General features: G+C 38.5%; 1 pseudogene across 1 annotated transcript in view; it reads right to left on the bottom strand.

Moving 5' to 3' along the window:
- LOC308609283 (transmembrane 9 superfamily member 2-like) overlaps positions 1 to 18,107 on the bottom strand; it is a 92,139-nt pseudogene that overhangs the window by 39,444 nt on the left and 34,588 nt on the right. Inside the window, exons 8-12 of the transcript in view lie at positions 8,730 to 8,809; positions 5,449 to 5,557; positions 4,310 to 4,441; positions 3,218 to 3,337; positions 2,737 to 2,798 (exon numbers count right to left, since the gene is read on the bottom strand). The product of the transcript in view is annotated as a transmembrane 9 superfamily member 2-like (transcript). The remainder of the gene's footprint in view (positions 1 to 2,736; positions 2,799 to 3,217; positions 3,338 to 4,309; positions 4,442 to 5,448; positions 5,558 to 8,729; positions 8,810 to 18,107) is intronic.

An 18,107-nucleotide genomic window follows, 5' to 3' on the forward strand; every position in this document is an offset into this window, starting at 1 on the left:
ATTGATCCCATAGAAAACATGATAAAAACAACTCATAGTGCATTGCAAATGCTAATGCTTTTCAGACATTAATTGTTCAGTTTAGCTAATCAAGCTTAGTGACACAGCATATTCTAATTCTTTTACATTTTCTATTTCAATGACGTAACTTCTTTTTACAATAAGATGGAACATCTGTCTGATGAAAAATGGGCCATTATTATTTATCTGAAGCCACGAAGGCAGTTTCAGGGGAGATTTACATTTATTTCCTCTACAGTGCCTAGCATAATGCATTAAATATAGTAAAAAACAAAAACAAGACAAAATTTTTTAAAAACACAATAAATATGTTGAATGAGTAACTAAATAATGAAGAGAATAGTACATGGTTTATTGACTAGTTCTTGCTTGCAATATCCCTTGCATGATAATCCAGTATAATGACTTTAGCACAATGGCACTTTGTTGCCAAAGTTATTCAATTTCAGATTCATCTGAGTCTTGAACTTGAAGCAACAAATATCTGAAATATTGTCAAGGACATTGCATTCTTACATAAATATATTAAAGCATTCACCTCAGGAAAGACCACCCATTCTAGTTCCCTTGAAAAGAGTTATAGAAAAAGCAGATGGCTGTATTCAAGGTGGTAAGGGGGAGGGGAGTGCATTGTCCTTATTTTAAGTAAGTCAAAAACTGCAGTACATGTATTTGATGTGCAAACTTATAATGTTCAATCTTTTCAATTATATTACCTTTTTCCCTGGAGTTTAGGAGAAAACAAGCCACATGTAGATAAAAGATTATGAGTCTACTGAATATATCATCTGTCACTGCACTGAATTGTTTATGGCATTATACTCAGTCACAGAGCATTTGTTCTCATTTTGTCACTAATTAGTATATAATATAACTGAATTTACTATGTATAAGTTTCATTATAGGACTTCCACTATTGTGACACACTCTAGCATCAAGGACATGGGAATTTTACAACAAAAGAAAATTAAAGTACCACATAACAGTTAAGATATAATCCACTACTTTTTCCTTAAAAAAAAAAAACTTGTCCTTCAGAACATATCAAGGGAATAATTTTTTTAATGGAACTTGCTATGGACTGAATTGTATCCCCCAAAATTCATATGTTGAAACCCTAATCCCTAATGTGATGGTATTTGGAAATGGGGCCTTTAGGGAGTAATAAGGTTTAGATGAGGTCATGAGGGTGCGGTCTTCATGATGGCATCAGTGCCCTTATAAGGAGAGACACCAAAGAGTTCGCTCTCTCTCTCTCTTTTCCCTTGCCATGTGAGGACACAACAAGAAGGCAGCTAGCAGCAACCACGAAGAGAGCACTCACCAGGACCTGACCCTGTTGATACCCTGATCTTGGGCTTCCCAGTCTCCAGAACCGTGAGAAAATAAATGTCTGTTGTTTAAGCCACTCAGTCTATGGTATTTTGTTATGGCAGCCCAAGCTGACTAAGACAAAACATATTAAAGAATTTGGAGAGGGCTTCCCTGGTGGCGCAGTGGTTGAGAGTCTGCCTGCCTATGCAGGGGACACGGGTTCGTGCCCCGGTCTGGGAAGATCCCACATGCCGCAGAATGGCTAGGCCCGTGAGCCATGGCCAATGAGCCTGCGCGTCCGGAGCCTGTGCTCCGCAACGGGAGAGGCCACAACAGTGAGAGGCCCACATACCGCAAAAAAAAAAAAAAAGAATTTGGAGATAAAACCTTAAGCAAGTCAGCACCTTATCAGTGAGGTATTATGGGAAGAGCGCTGGACAGGATGTAAGGGGTGAGTTCCGTTATATACAGCCTGGGCTGCATGACTGACTTCTTGTGTGACCTTGAACACGCTGATTCCACATCTCTATAATTAGGGGACTGGATGAGCTCCCATTATGGCCACTGTGCAGCACCACCCCGACTCCCACTCTGACCATGACTGTGCCTGGGGACTGTAGCACTAATGACACTGCAGTAACTAGGTGAGACATGAAGAAATAATCACTGAAGGCAAGGACGAGGAAAATAACACAATGTAGTGTATAAATTGCCACTCTAACGTGATATGTAAGGCAAGATGCATAACTGAGATGAGCATTTATGAAACCTGCTTCAAAAAAAAGATCAAAATGGAATACCGCAGCACCATCGCCATCTCTTTGTACTAGGGGTTAAGATGTACAAAAAGATGAAAAGAATGCAGATACACCAGAAAAAGAATGCTGCAGCCACAGAAAACACAGTGGTCATTCAACTCCTTTCTACTCTTCATTATCATGTAAAATGATTTTTCCAAGATAAAGTATAAGAAAGGGGCTTCCCTGGTGGCACTGTGGTTAAGAATCTGCCTGCCAATGCAGGGGACACGGATTCGAGCCCTGGTCAAGGAAGATCCCACATGCCGTGGAGCAACTAAGCCCGTGCACCACAAGTACGGAGCCTGCGCTCTAGAGCCCACAAGCCACAACTACTGAAGCCCGCGTGCCACAACTACTGAAGCCCACATGCATAGAGCCCACGCTCCGCAACTAGAGAAGCCCCCACAGTGAGAAGCCCATGCACCGCAACAAAGAGTAGCTCCCACTCACCACAACTAGAGAAAGCCTGGGTGCAGCAACGAAGACCCAACTCATAAATAAATAAATAAATAAATAAATAAATAAATAAATAAATAAAGTTATTTTTTAAAAAAGTATAAGAAAGAGTATAATTGCATAGCGAAAAGAGAACGTGAGATACTAACCCAGGACACAGTAGTGCCGTCAGCAAAAAATTTGTCTTCCACTTAATACCTCTAAAGGCTGAGGAAGTAAAGGACAGAAGAGTTACTGGAGCAACTGGATTTAGTCCACTTTACAAATACTTTATAGTAACTAACACACAACTACATTTTGCTAGGTCAGCTAAAATTCCCCATGCAATTTTTGAATTTTTTTTTTTTTTTTTTTTTTTTTGCGTTACACGGGCCTCTCTCTGTTGTGGCCTCTCCCGTTGCAGAGCACAGGCTCTGGAGACGCAGGCTCAGCAGCCATGGCTCACGGGTCCAGCCGCTTCGCGGCATGTGGGATCTTCCCAGATCAGGGCACGAACCTGTGTCCCCTGCATCGGCAGGCAGACTCTCTACCACTGCGCCACAAGGGAAGCCCTGAATTTTTAATTTTACAGCTTTTTAATTTCTAACACACCAACTTACTGGAATAATAACAGTTGCAATGCTTACTCATATACATCTTAGCAGATACGTATCCAGCAGAGGTTCCCAGAAGGACCCATAACAGAATAGCACTGGTCATTAAAGCACCTCGTTTGACAGGGGAAAGGAAACCAAGACAGGTCAGAACTAAAGGCACAAAAGAGAAATATCAAACCAGTGACAATAATGGCCTCAAAAGCACATAGGACTTTATAATAAAGACAACCTTATGAAGATATTTTTATGAAACAGCATACAAGGAAATTCTCTGATGTTATTCTCTTAGCTAATTTTTTGACAATTTTTTCTTAGTGAAAAAGTCTGATTTCCCATACAAGGCAAATGATATGTTTTCAATTTAGCCTTTAATCTCACTGTTTAAATCAAAATTAAACAAAAGATCTTCCCCTTCCCTACTCCAGTAGTCACTGCATAAACGGCAAATCATTTTTCCCACAAAAATTTCCTTCTGTTTCCTTTTATTCAAGGTAAGGGGGAAAAATCACAGTGAGACTTGGTCTCAGGAAAATATAACCTTAAGAGCTAAATTTTGAAATTATCACTGACATCTGAAACAGCTAATAAGCCATTTATTTACAGCAGCTTTGTTTGTGAAAATCAGCACTCTGGTTATCAAAAACTGACAAACTCCATTTTTAGTTGATAAATGAAGGCAGCCAGGGTTCATCAGCCACTGTAAGCCTACTAACGATGCCATTGCGCTTATACATTTAAAGACCAGCACTCAGGCTTGCCATAGCATTTCAAAATGCTAGTCTTTGAATTATAACTCCCTGAGTTCATTTAAAATATGATTCTACCCACATGCTGATTTTCAAGAACGCATCTACCTTGCAAAGCAAGGAACAAGTGTATTGGACATTACTATAAATTACTCAGAACTGAAGAAGCTATGAAAGTTCCTTTATATAGGAACATATTCAGACTCATATCCTTAATTTGAGAAGAAAGAAATATAAGTACTATAAAACACACATTTCCTTAAACTTTAGGGTAGAATTTTCAAAGCTCTTTTGTACATATGAATCAAAGTTTAACATGTGTTAGCAGCTCACTAAGACTGTTGAAGAAGACACATATTGATCTGAGATTACTCACATAAAGTAATAAATATCATAATCAAAACTTGTGTTCTTGACTCAGGAAAACTGACAGCAACATTCCACTCCTTGGAGGTCTGAATACATCCCCATGAACCAGCTTCCAACCAAATTCCTTCTGGGCATCTTCCTGCATATGAGAAAGTCTTTAATAAACACAGGAGTTACTAGGACAGAAAGTTACAAGAGCTCTGAAAGTTAGAGAAAAATGAATTTTCCTCTAGAGACAGACTAGCTGGAAACCAATGGCTCATTTTGGATAGAGTAGGTCTCTGGCAGGTATGTGACCCTGCCATACAAATGAGCTATTCCCTTACTTTAAGTTTTGCATTGGAGGGAGTGTGTTAATTATATAAAGGACACAACTGGCTTGATTTTCATGAAGAAAGCAACACAATTTAACATACATAAAAGATCCAACCAAGTGACTTCCTGGTGGTGCAGTGCTTAAGAATCCGCCTGTCAATGCAGGGGACAAGGGTTCAATCCCTGGTCCGGGAAGATCCCACATGCTGCAGAGCAACTAAGCCCGTGTGCCACAACTCCTGAAGCCTGCACGCCTAGAGCCCGTGCTTCACAACAAGAGAAGCCACTGCAATGAGAAGCCCGTGCACCGCAACAAAGAGTAGCCCCCACTTGCCACAACTAGAGAAAGCCCGTGTGCAGTAACAGAGACCAACGCAGCCAAAAATAAATAAATAAAAATTTTAAAAAAAGATTCAACCAATTCTATAGAAATTAAAAGTTCATCAATACACAAATGACTATAAGAGTCAAAACAGTATAAATTGATAAAACTAAATTTACCCTAAATTGTAGTATTTTGCAGTGTTTCGTATATTTATCTCATGCTGCAAATTAATGAAAATCTTAAATAATGATATTTTGAAAGGTCAGAAACATGAAAAGGAATATAACCAAAGAGTTGATAGCAAATAACTCTCTAATAAACTTACCTGTACTTTTTAAGAATCAACACAACACTCTGTACTTTGATTCAGCATAATATGCAAAATTACTAGACATCAAAATGCATTGTATTCAAGGTGTTATACTCTAAGTAGAAACATAACATTGAGAACTGGGCAAGCAGGCACTCAAATATTTGCTGAATCAAATATGTGCATTTTTACTTACGGGAAAACTCATCTGATTATATCTGATAATACCTTTATGGAGAGTCCTTAATATGATCATAGCCACCATTCCAGATAAGAAGACAGCAATAACAATGGAATTCATAATACTAGAAAACATAAAGAAGGAAAAAGAGAAGTTAAATCTCAAGTTTCTTATTTGAATACTAAAAAGAAAATGTGTGCACACGTAAAAGAAAGACATTCAAATTATCATTATGTCGATCAGTTTTCTAAGGTTAAATGTGGATCAAAGGCTGAATACATCAATATATTAAATGAACTTAAAGCTCTATCACAAGGGGCTTCCCTGGTGGCGCAGTGGTTAAGAATCCACCTGCCAGTGCAGGAGACACGGGTTCGAGCCCTGGTCCGGGAAGATTCCCACATGCCACGGAGCAACTAAGCCCATGCACCACAACTACTGAGCCTGTGCTCTAGAGCCCGTGAGCCACAACTACTGACGCCCGTGTGCCTAGAGCCCATGCTCCACAACAAGAGAAGCCACCGCAATGAGAAGCCTGCGCACCGCAACAAAGAGTAGCCCCTGCTCGCCGCAACTAGAGAAAGCCCACGAACAGCAACGAAGACCCAACACAGCCAAAAACAAATAAATAATTTTTTTAAAAAAAAGCTCTATCACAAAAGTGCATTACAAATAAATCAATAGAAGCAACACTATTCTTAAGGTTATTTTAGAACTTTGTAAGAGTACATTCCCAAAAAGAAACAAGGAGAAATGAATAAGATCAGGAACACAGACATAGTTCCAGAACATGAAACTGAGAATGGAAGTTCAGGAATCAATGTTGAATTGATGACTGACTGACTGACTTCTTAGCTGATGGACCAAGGCTTTTAACTCTATCAAGTCTTTATCAAGCTTCGGGGTAAAGACCCCATAGACCACTTACCTACCAGCTCTTACATACTGTTTCCAAAACTGAATCTTAAAATCTATGCCCAAATCAAAATCAAGACCTTCTGCCATCCCACCGCCCAGACAAGTCCAGACACATCAAAAAAGTTTCACCAGAATCTATGAAAAGGCCAGCACTGTTTTGGAAAAATGCCATTAAGATAATGTCTAAAATGTCTGTTAAATGTGATAAGTAAATTAGCTCGAGACAGAAGCTAAAGTACATTTATTGTTACATTATAAATATTATTACTACTAGAGATTAGCCCCACAATCTATCTGGACGCCCTTCCCTTTCACAACCCCTTTAAAGAAAGCATTTAAATAAATTTTATCCAGGGACTTCCCTGGTGGTCCAGCGGTAAAGAATCCGCCTTACAATGCAGGGGATGAGGGTTCCATCCCTGGTCAGGGAACTAAGATCCCACATGTCGTGGAGCAACTAAGCCCACACACCACAACTACTGAGCTCATGCGCCTCAACTAGAGAGCCTGTGTGCCGCAAACTACAGAGCCTATGCACTCTGGAGCCCATGCACCACAACTAAAGAAGAGAAAACCCGCACGCCACAACTAGACAGAAGACCACAACAAAAGATTCCGCATGCCTCAATGAAGATCCCATGTGTCACAACCAAGACACTATGCAGCCAATAATAAATAAAATAAATAAGTAAATCTTTAAAGAAATAATAAGTAAATAAAGTTTATCTGAAGAGAGTTCTGGGTGGTGTGACAAAATGGGACCTGGACTATTGCCCAAACAGAGGATTTTCTAGAAAAGCTACAATATGATAATAATAATGAGGAGGAGAAGGAGGTAGAGGAGAAGGAAGAATAAGGACAGAAATAGGAGGAGAAGGGGGTGCTATTCTCACTTTAAAGGCAACAGCACTGTAAATCAACTATACTTCAATAAAATAAATTTTTTAAAAAATAAAGCCAATGGCATATAAGGAAAATCATCAACTCAGAAGACCATACTCATAGAATCACACCTTTCCTTACTTTCATCTTTACCTTTATAGTCTTCTTCCATCCAAAGCTGATTTATTATAGGATATGAGGATAACAGGGGAAAAAATACTACGAACACAGGTTCGTCGGCTTCTCTGATCAGTCTCCTAAGTTACTAACTGAAGATCCTACTCTCGTTGTCAGTGCTTTATGACAGCCCCAATCATCATGTTCTCAGTTGGTCCATCCTTTGATTTCATGTTGAAACTACTCCTTCCACAGTCATGAAGGACTCCTAACTCTGTGGTCTGTCCTGTTGAAGATTCCTGAGGAATCAAGTCCCTTCACTCTGAATCCACTAGAATATAAGCTTCCTGCGAGCAGAAGCCTGTTGGCCTTATGTACCGCCATGTCTGAGAGCCTCTCCTAGTGCTTGGCACCCTAATAGGGATGAAAAAGAATATGTGGAGAATGAATCCACCTTCACTCACAGACATTATCTCAACACAGTCCTCTCGTCTATATGACCTGCCTTGACCACTTGCAATATTTTGGTTTCTCATATTTAATCTTTTCATCTTTCTCTGCTCTCTTCCCAGTCTTTCATGACATCCTGACTTTCCTCCACCCCATCTGGTTACTTCTTTCTCTTACACTCCAGTTTGCTCAGACTTTGACCCCACAAATGAAAGTGTCTCTCCTGTTTTCATTCCATCTTTTGCACAGTGTCCACTGCCACAGTCCTATCCTGCCTACTTCCCAGCATGGACTACTCTTTACATGCAGACATCTTCTCTCTAGAACATCTCAGCCTTCTCCTTCCCTTCAGCATAAACATTAGTATATTTAAAACAGATTTTCCTTTTTTCTTTTGCTTTGCATATGTGGAGAGGTGGAGGAGAGGAAGGAGAAGGGAAATTAGCCACAGAGAAGAAAAAATGTCACTCAAGATCATCTCGGATCGGGGTGGGGGGAACTGGATGAAGGTGGTCAAAAGGTACAAACTTGCAGTTATAAGATGAAGTACTAGGGGTATAATGTACAACATGGTTAATATAATTAACACTGCTGTACATTATGTATGAAAGTTGTTAAACAGCAAATCCTAAGAGTTTTCATCACGAGGAAAAAATCTTTTTATATTTCTTTAATTTTGTATCTATAGGAGATGATAGATGTTCACTAAACTTATTGTGGTCATCAGTGTAAGTCAAATCATTATGCTGCATACTTTAAACTTATACAGTACCGTATGTCAATTATATCTCAATAAAACTAAAAGGAAAAAAAGATCATCTCTGGTGACAAAATAATTTTTAAAATACATATATGTATGTATGTGTGTGTGTGTTTGTATACATTTCCTACTGTGAAGCTACTTATTCTTTATTTCATCAAGGGCTTACTTAAACCACTGAATGCTGGTATGAGACATGGACTCCAAAATATAATCCCATCTAGAACCCCACTTGATATGTTTGTTTTCCTAAAAACAAAATTACAAAATCACATGACCAAACTTTAACTGACTTTTTACTGGTTATAATCCTAAAACAGACAGAAAGTTATTCTGCCTGTACTTTCTCTATTTCTTTACTGCTAACTTCATGGAATCATGCAATCTAGCCTGATATTTTATCATTTCTTTATTTACTGATATTCTACCTCATTTCAGAAAGGGACTAGGAAAAAATAATTTTAGCTTACTGCTGTTCACCAGAAATAGCACCATTTTGCTACTATTTTTCTGTAACCCTAAATCCACCCCATACCTCATTTCCTTTTGTCCAGACTGCATTTTCATCTTAATTGCAACTTCATACCATGCTTACAAAGGTATACATAATGTCACTGTAGTTTTGTTTGTAAATTTAAAAATGTAGAAACAACCAAAAATTCCCAACAGAATGGGAATAAATAAACTGTGGTAATCCATGCTAAGGAATACTACGTAACCATTAAAAAGTATGATGTGCATCTATAGGTGACAATATGTCTATGAAATATCATTAAGCAAAAAAGAAAGATGAAAAGTATATGGTAAGACAAGTTATGTACAGCAAGATTCCATTCCCCCCACAAAATTATATACATATTTTGTAGATGCAGACATTTTTCTGGAAGAAATAATAATGGTTATACTTTTGGAGCAAGAGAATAGAAATTGGGGGGAGGGTAGTAAAGGAAGGGAGATCTTACTTATACATTTTCTATATGGTTTGCAGTCTTCACCACATACAAGTATTATCAATATTATTATTTAAATTGAACTCAACATTTGAACTAAAAGACAACTTGCATCACTGCAACACACAAAATCCACCTCCTGCAAATAGGTTTATTATTAGGGTATTTTGTTTAATTAGAAAACAGTATTCAATTTCAGTCATTATTTCTTATAGAATATTTTAATATTTTACATTTTTGTATGTTAAGTATTTTGAAATATTTTAGCAACGAATTTATAAAAGTTGTTTTAATACTGTAGTGCTCAGTACAGAATAAAACACAAGAAAATATAATCACCAGCTGTTTCTGCTGGTGTGTAGTCAAACTCAACCTTTCAATAGCTTTCTTATAAAATATCCCCAGTAAATGATCTTAAATGATAATCCCCAGTAAACATTTAAACCATTAATGCAGTATTATTACCCCTTAAATTAATGGCATGCTCTTAGCAAAAGGAAAACACTGGTACAGTTTGACCAAGTTATGTTTGAAATGACTTATTATTTAAAATTAGGTAACTTTAAGTGTTTCTTCTGAACTTTAGGGGTGGGTATGAAGTAAGCCAATATACACTGCTTTAAAAATAACTGAAATGATGGGTTTTAATTGAACAATGGATTTTAGTTGACACCTGATGACCTGGTGATCATGGTTAACATTATCCATGAAAGGTCAGGTTGACATTATGTGTCTACTGATGCAAGCTATCACTTTTGTGGTCTTCCTGTCCAGAATCCATGGCCTGAGCCTGGTCACGAAGAACCATCAGACAGACCCAGGTTGATGGTCATCCTACAGATTGTAAGGTCTGCACTCTTCAAAATTTTCAAGAGGGACTTCCCTGGTGGCACAGTGGTTAAGAATCTGCCTGCCAAGGCAGGGGACACGAGTTCGAGCCCTGGTCCGGGAAGATCCCACATGCCGCGGAGCAACTAAGCCCATGCACCGCAACTACTGAGCTTACACTCTAGAGCCTGTGAGCCACAACTACTGAGCCCACGTGCCACAACTACTGAAGCCTGTGCTCTAGAGCCCTCGAACCACAACTACTGAGCCTGCGTGCCACAACTACTGAAGCCTGTGTGCCTAGAGCCCGTGCTCCGCAACAAGAGAAGCCACCACAATGAGAAGCCCGCACACCGCAACGATGAGTAGCCTCCTCTCGCCACAACTAGAGAAAGGCCACACACAGCAATGAAGATCCAACACAGCCAAAAATAAATAAATAAATAATAAATATTTTTTTTTAAATTTCAAGAATATGAAACACAAGGAAAGACTAAAGAACTGGCCCAGATTGGAGGAGATCAGAAACTAAACATAACATGTAATCCTGGATAGGATAGTGAACCAGAAAGGAGAAAAGTGACATTGTTGGCCAGCTGGTGAAATCTGAATGGATGAATGTGAATCAGATGGTAATGTAATGCCAATACTGATTCCTGGTTTGCACGGTTGTATGCTAGTTATATAGGAGGGTGACCTTGTTTTACGGAAAGATACTCTGGAGGGTATAGGGGTAATGAGACATCATCTAGCTCTCAAAAGATTCACAGAAAGACTAATGATAATGGACACACACAAAGAAGAGTGAACAATGGAGCAAATGAAGTAAAATGTTAACAATTGGGATGTCTGGTTAACAGAACTACGGGAGTTCTTTGTATTATTCTAGCAATTTTTCTGTAGTATGAAATTGTTTTGAAATAAACTATTTTTTAAAACCTATAAGAAAATCTGAATTTATAGAACTGACAAATCCAGGGATAAATATTCATTGTATGAAAGGATTCATCTTAGCCATTTTATTAAAATATTGTTCGTATACTAAAATGTGACTTAATTTTTCAAAATTTGAATTGCATGCATCTCTTCACCAGACTGTCCATCACCTTAAGCAAGTAAACTCATATCAAGTCTTTTAAAAAGGAGTGAAGGGGCTTCCCTGGTGGCACAGTGGTTAAGAATCCGCCTGCCAATTCAGGGGACACGGGTTCAAGCCCTGGTCCAGGAAGATCCCACATGCTGCGAAGCAACTAAGCCCGTGTACCACAACTACAGAGCCTGCGTTCTAGAGCCCAAAAGCCACAACTACTGAGCCCATGTGCCACAACTAATGAAGCTCGTGCGCCTAGAGCCTGTGCTCCACAACAAGAGAAGCCACCGCAATGAGAAGCCTGTGCACCACAACGAAGAGTAGCTCCCACTCACCGCCAACTAGAGAAAGCCCACGCGGAGCAACAAAGACCCAACACAGCCAAAAAATAAAAAATAAAATAAATAAATTTTAAAAATATATGTTTAATTAAAATTTAAAAACTAAAAAAATAATAATCCACCTGCCAATGCAGGGGACATGGGTTCGAGCCCTGGTCCGGGAAGATCCCACATGCTGTGGAGCAGCTGAGCCCATGTACCGCAACTACTGAGCCCACGTGCCACAACTACTGAAGCCGATGCACCTAGAGCCCGTGCTCCGCAACAAGAGAAGCCACCGCAATGAGAAGCCCGAGCACCACAATAAAGAGTAGCCCCCGCTCGCCACAACTAGTGAAAGCCTGCATGCAGCAACAAAGACCCAATGCAGCCAAAAAATAAAATAAAGAAAAAGGAGTGAAATAAGTGAGGGAAATTAAGAGGCACAAACTTCCAGTTGCAAAATAAATGAATCAAGAGTATGAAATGTACAGGGTGAGTAACATAGTCAATGATTATGTAATACCTTTGTATGGTGACAGATGGTAACTAGACTTATCATGGTGATCATTTTAAAATGGATAGAAATATTGGATTACTATGTTGTGTAACAGGAACTAACATAGTGTTGTAGATCAATTATACTTCAAAAACAAACAAATAAACCCATAGAAAAAGAGATCAGATTTGTGGTTACCAGAGGCAGAGAATGGGGAGAGGGAGAATTATGTGAAAGCAGTCAAAAGGTATAAACTTGCAGTTATAAGATAAATAGGTACTAGGGATGTAATGCACAACATGATAAATAGAATTGACACTACTGTATGTTATATATGAAAGCTGTTAAAGAAAGTAAATCCCAAGAGTTCTCATCACAAGGAAAAAACATTGTTTTTCTATTTCTTTAATTTTGTATCTATATGAGATGATGAATGTTCACTAAATTTATTGTGGTCATCATTTCGTGACATAAGTCAAATCATTATGCTGTACACCTTAAACTCATACAGTGCTGTGTATCTATTATATCTCAATAAAACTGGAAGAAAAAATACAATGTAAGAAAAAGGAGAGAAACTTTCAAATATGCACTATGAAGTTTGGCTTTTAAATACAAAGAGAGCCTAGAAAATCTGCAGTTGTTAAATCAAGTAGTCTTTGCACCAAACATTGCCATCTGCTGGAAATAACAGTCCACAACACATACTACTCCTCCATAAGAAAATAAATCGTTTTAAAATCCTAAGGTACATTTGAGACAAAATGACAAATGCAAAAAGATAACTAAATGGTGGAAACCATTTTTAAAATCCATTTAAAATTAATGAATTATTCTGCATCTTTACATCCCAGAGTTTCAAATCTTTTATAAGACATAGCAATTGTCATAAATGCACACAAGGTAAGCAGGTCTTTAATGCTATTTATAATGAAGTCACAAGAAGCAAATGTAGAAATATAGACGAGAATTCTTGATTCAGGACACAGCACATGATGGGTTTCACTCGGTAAAAATACAGGCAGGGAATCAAAGAATCAAGCTGGCAGGTAACTACAGCTTCTTTTAGTCTAGCTGTTTTCGACAGGGGAAGCAGCACCCTCTAGGGGGCATAATGAAAAGGTGTGGGGATGCTACTGGTATTTAGCAGCATAGTATTGAATAGAAGGCCAGACGTCCTGCTTGGCACCAGGAGACCCACACAAAGAATTGAGAAGAACTTCCAAAAGCCCCATCCAACATTCATGTGAGTGAAAAACTGCTTATGATTATCTGCACCTAGATTCTAACTTCATTTTACAGATAAAGTATTTTTACACAGTTTTAATATACATTGATTTTTCCCCCAGCAATGTGACTACCATGTAAATTGAGGGAAAATGGTACTATGTTTGGCTTGAAACTTCACCAAAATTGATCAACATTTGAGAAAATCATGGCATCCTTTAGAAAGATGTGGTATTTGAGCCATCAATGTACAATATTCTCATAGCCATATGCATTCGCAGATGTCATGTTTACAATGATTATACACATAGGTGCATGCATCTGACAATGACTGAAATATATACTGAAACATACATTATTTTATTAAAAGCTAATTTATCTTTATTTCTCCTTTATATTATAGTTAGGGTGCTATATTGATGCCTATTGAAACTATGTGTAAGACAGGTTTAATTATCTAGTATCTATTAATATAATTTTACAATAGTAATGGGAGAATGATAAAACATTTGTTATTAAAAGAGGACGTCGATCTGATAGGTTGAGAACTACTGATCCAGCTCCATTCCCTTACTTTACTATGCAGAAACTGAAGTCCAGAAGGGAAAATGAACTTGCTCAAGGTCACAGTATGAGTTTGAAGCAAACCAGCACCAAAATTCTCTGATTCTCAATTCAATTATTGGACTATGGTGCCTGAAAATCAGGAATGCATCTTGCAAAAAAAAAAACAACTATATATGTGGCTAGGGTCCCAAGCTAGCCCACAACTAAAGCTTATATAACTCACATATGTAGATACATAGCTAAAATTAATGTGATTAGAGTGAAACCAAAAAACCTTTGGTTGGTGGTATAAAAACAGTAAGTTTCTAAAGTAAAATATGGTGAATAGAAATACCTTAGCCATTCAAAATCTGGCCCAAACCTATCTTTCTAACCTTTCTACCAATACTATATAAACAATTAAAGTCTGGGGTACTAGACTGAATCTTTTTGGCCTTTATATACCCCAGGGCTTAACACCTGGCATGTGGAGTGCATTTACTGCCTGTTGCTGAATGAATAAACAAATGAAAAAAGTTTTGTTTCAATCAGACAAGTCTATTCACTGTTCCCCACATATACCATGTACACTCTTACCTGAAAAGCCCTTTCTCTAGCTCCTCTCCAGATTCCTAAATGCCAGGTCTTTTATCTCAGTTTATAGGCTTTCCCAGAATGCCTTGCACACTTCTACCCCTTCTATCCAAATTATCTTCAGCATCCTTCAAGGACTAGCTAAAGGCCTCTCTCTTATAAAGTCTTCTTGGTCAATTCACCCACCATAACTCCTTCCCATTCTAAACTCACACGATGTATTAAAGAGACTGTGTTAGAAGCCTTGATTCTGTAGTCAAGCTAATCTAGACTTATAATCCTTTACATTTGTGACCTTGGGCAAGTAACTTTATCTCTATGAGTCTCAGTTCTATAGTCTATAAAATGGAGATTTAAAATAGTACCTGCCTTCAGAGGACTATTATGAATTAAAAAGTTAAACTAGGTACTTTATAAAAATTCCCATGCTAGGCACATAATAGGCCCTCAATAAATATTTGTTATATAAATGGATGAATAAAAGGTCTTCACTCAAATGTTAATCTTTATGGTCCCATCCTTCAATAACTTCTGAACAAAATTGTTATATAAACACCAAACTTTGTACCCACTTGGGAACATGTATTATTTTCTGAAAACATAAAGTGCATAAGATGTTCAATTAAAAAGCAAAAAGACAAAACTTTTAAAACTAAAAATTGCTATATTTGCCTCTGAACCTTTCTGTGGCCAGTAGCTGCCTGACCAGGGGCTCAGGCCAACAACTCGGCCGATGACCACAAGCTCTGCGTCCTAACAGCAGTTTGCAGGTGGCTGCACTAAGGTGGGAGAGGTGGCGCAGGAGGATGGAGATCACAACCCAGGTGGCTCAGGCGCCATAGCTGCTGTATGGCACTGACATCTGTAAGTCGTTTGACGTGTTCAGCTTCCTCAGCCAGGCCCCCCCGCCCCGCCCCATCCCTGTGTCAGGATCACACCTACCCTTCCCCTAGCCCGATACTGTCTTTGTGGAAGGCTTCTGCAGTGTGCAGGAGGGTGAGAGACTGCAGTTCACCCAGCCAAGTGCCTGGGATCAATCCATGTCACAGGACCTGGTGGGATTTTCTGTATTGAGAGTGAGAAGCAACAAAAGGTGAAAAACAAGTAGAAACACAGACCAAAGGGGACAGTCCCTGAAAATGTGGAGGTCTAGATCTTTGCCAAGATGGCAGCAGCTAGTCACACATGGCTATTCAGCACTTGAAACGTGGTCAGTCCTAAGTGAGATGAGCTCTAAATATAAAACACACACCAGATTTCAAAGACTTAGTTCAAGAAAGAAGAATGTAAGATATTTCTTTATCAAAAAATGCTATACAAACACTATATATGGGCTTCCCTGGTGGCACAGTGGTTAAGAATCCGCTTGCCAGTGCAGGGGATATGGGTTCGAGCTCTGCTCGGGGAAGATCCCACATGCGGTGGAGCAACTAAGCCCGTGCACCACTACTACTGAGCCTGCACTCTAGAGCCCGCAAGCCACAACGACTGAGCCCACGTGCCACAACTACTGAAGCCTGCGCGCCTAGAGCCTGTGCTCTGCAACAAGACAAGCCACTGCAGTGAGAAGCCCGCACACTGCAAAGAAGGGTAGCCCCCGCTTGCCGCAACTAGAGGAAAAAAACCCACACCCAGCTGTCTGATTTCGAATTATCACTCTTAATTACATACACAAAAATTTTCATGGTAGTTCTCAGCATGTGGTGGTATTCTAAATGACTTTTATTCACATTTTGTGATTTTGCTATATTTTCTACAATGAACATGAATAACTACCATAATTTTTTTTTTTTACTTAATACAACAGAAGTTTATTCTCTCACAGTTCTATAAGCTAGAAGTCCAAAATCCAGGAGTTGGCAAGGGATGGTTCCTTCTGGAGGTTCTTTTTTTTTTTCTTTTTAATAGATAACTGACAAGGACCTACTATATAGCACAGGGAACTATACTCACCATCATGTAGTAATCTATAAGGGAAAAGAATCTAAAAAAGAATATATATACATATATATGTATAACTGAATCACTGTGCTGTACACCTGAAACTTACACGATATTGTAAATCAACTATACTTCAATAAAATTTTTTCTAATTTAAAAAAATAAAAATTTCTAGTTCAATAGGATTTTGTAAGCTACTATAAGACACAACAACTATGTACACCTAGGGTACACAAAGTGGAATCTGCAGTGGGATATAAATGGTACTCCAGAATGGTACTCCATAGTCAAAGACGATTATAAAATGCTGAGTTAGACTCAGTCGAAGGTTTCTTTATTAGGAGACTTTTAAACATTAATGTGCTTTGTGAAGCTAAGAAAGGAGACGGTAGAAAGTAGCATTTTCCAAACTTATTTGACTAGTATTCTTGGGAACGCACTTTGAGAAATGTTGACATGTACGATTATCACTGGGTTAAAAAAAAAAAAATCAACCCAAACCCAAGACAGAAAATAAAGAAACAGCACCATCAGAGATATCCATCACCACTCTTCCTGGAGCCCTCCCCACAACTATAACAGCAACTTTCTGGTGTTCAGGTAAAGAATATTGTGGTTAAAAGAAATTAACTAAAGAGGAAAAAAAAGAATATTGTGGCTTGGTGCGTTCTCACTGTGTAAGTGCACTCTGCATACCTGAGCTACTCTTGTATGAAACATTAGTAAATCAGGTGCTCCTGTATCTGAGAGAAGGGATAGGAAACACTGTGTGTCTACTACGGGCTAGCTAAATATTTTATATGTTAGCTCACTTATCTCTGACAGCAGTCACATGAGGTAACTATTTTAGCCCCATTTTACAGATCAGGAAATATAGGCTCAGTGTAACCTACCAAAGTTCACACAGCTAGTAAATGTCAAAACCAGGATTCAAACTTTGGGTGTGTCTAGTTCTTTCCACCGTACCACGTCTGGAAGCCAGGAGCCTTCTAAGCACCCTAAATGAGTTTCAATGGGAAAGGAAAAATTCCTCTTCTGGAATACCTCCCAGGATTAAGGAAACTTAAAGAACAAGGAGTTGAGACCTAACCTCAAATAAGGCAATTCCCCAAAACCCCCATTTGGTGTAGCTGCATCTGAACTTGCACTTCAGCTCTTTTGACTGCCACAGTTACTTCCTGACACGCAGGCAGACCACTAAAACCATATCATGCAGGCTCCTGGCATGAATCTAAACTTCAATTTAGATGTGCTTTCCCTTGGCTTTTACTGTAAACGTAAGCATTCCTACACTTAAATTTTTTTATTTTGTTATTTTTTTCTTCCAGTTTAATTGAGATATAATTGACATACATCACTGTATAAGTTTAAGGTGTACAGCATAAGGATTTGACTTACATACGTCATGAAATGATGACCACAATAGGTTTAGTGAACATCCATCATCTCATATACTGTAGATACAAAATTAAAGAAAAATATATATATGTTTTCCTTGTGATCAGAACTCTTAGGGTCTACTCCCAACAACTTTCATATATAACGTACAGTG

The sequence above is a fragment of the Mesoplodon bidens genome (genome assembly GCF_964165515.1).
Source record: "Mesoplodon bidens genome assembly, chromosome: X".
Classification (NCBI taxonomy): Eukaryota; Metazoa; Chordata; class Mammalia; order Artiodactyla; family Ziphiidae; genus Mesoplodon; species Mesoplodon bidens.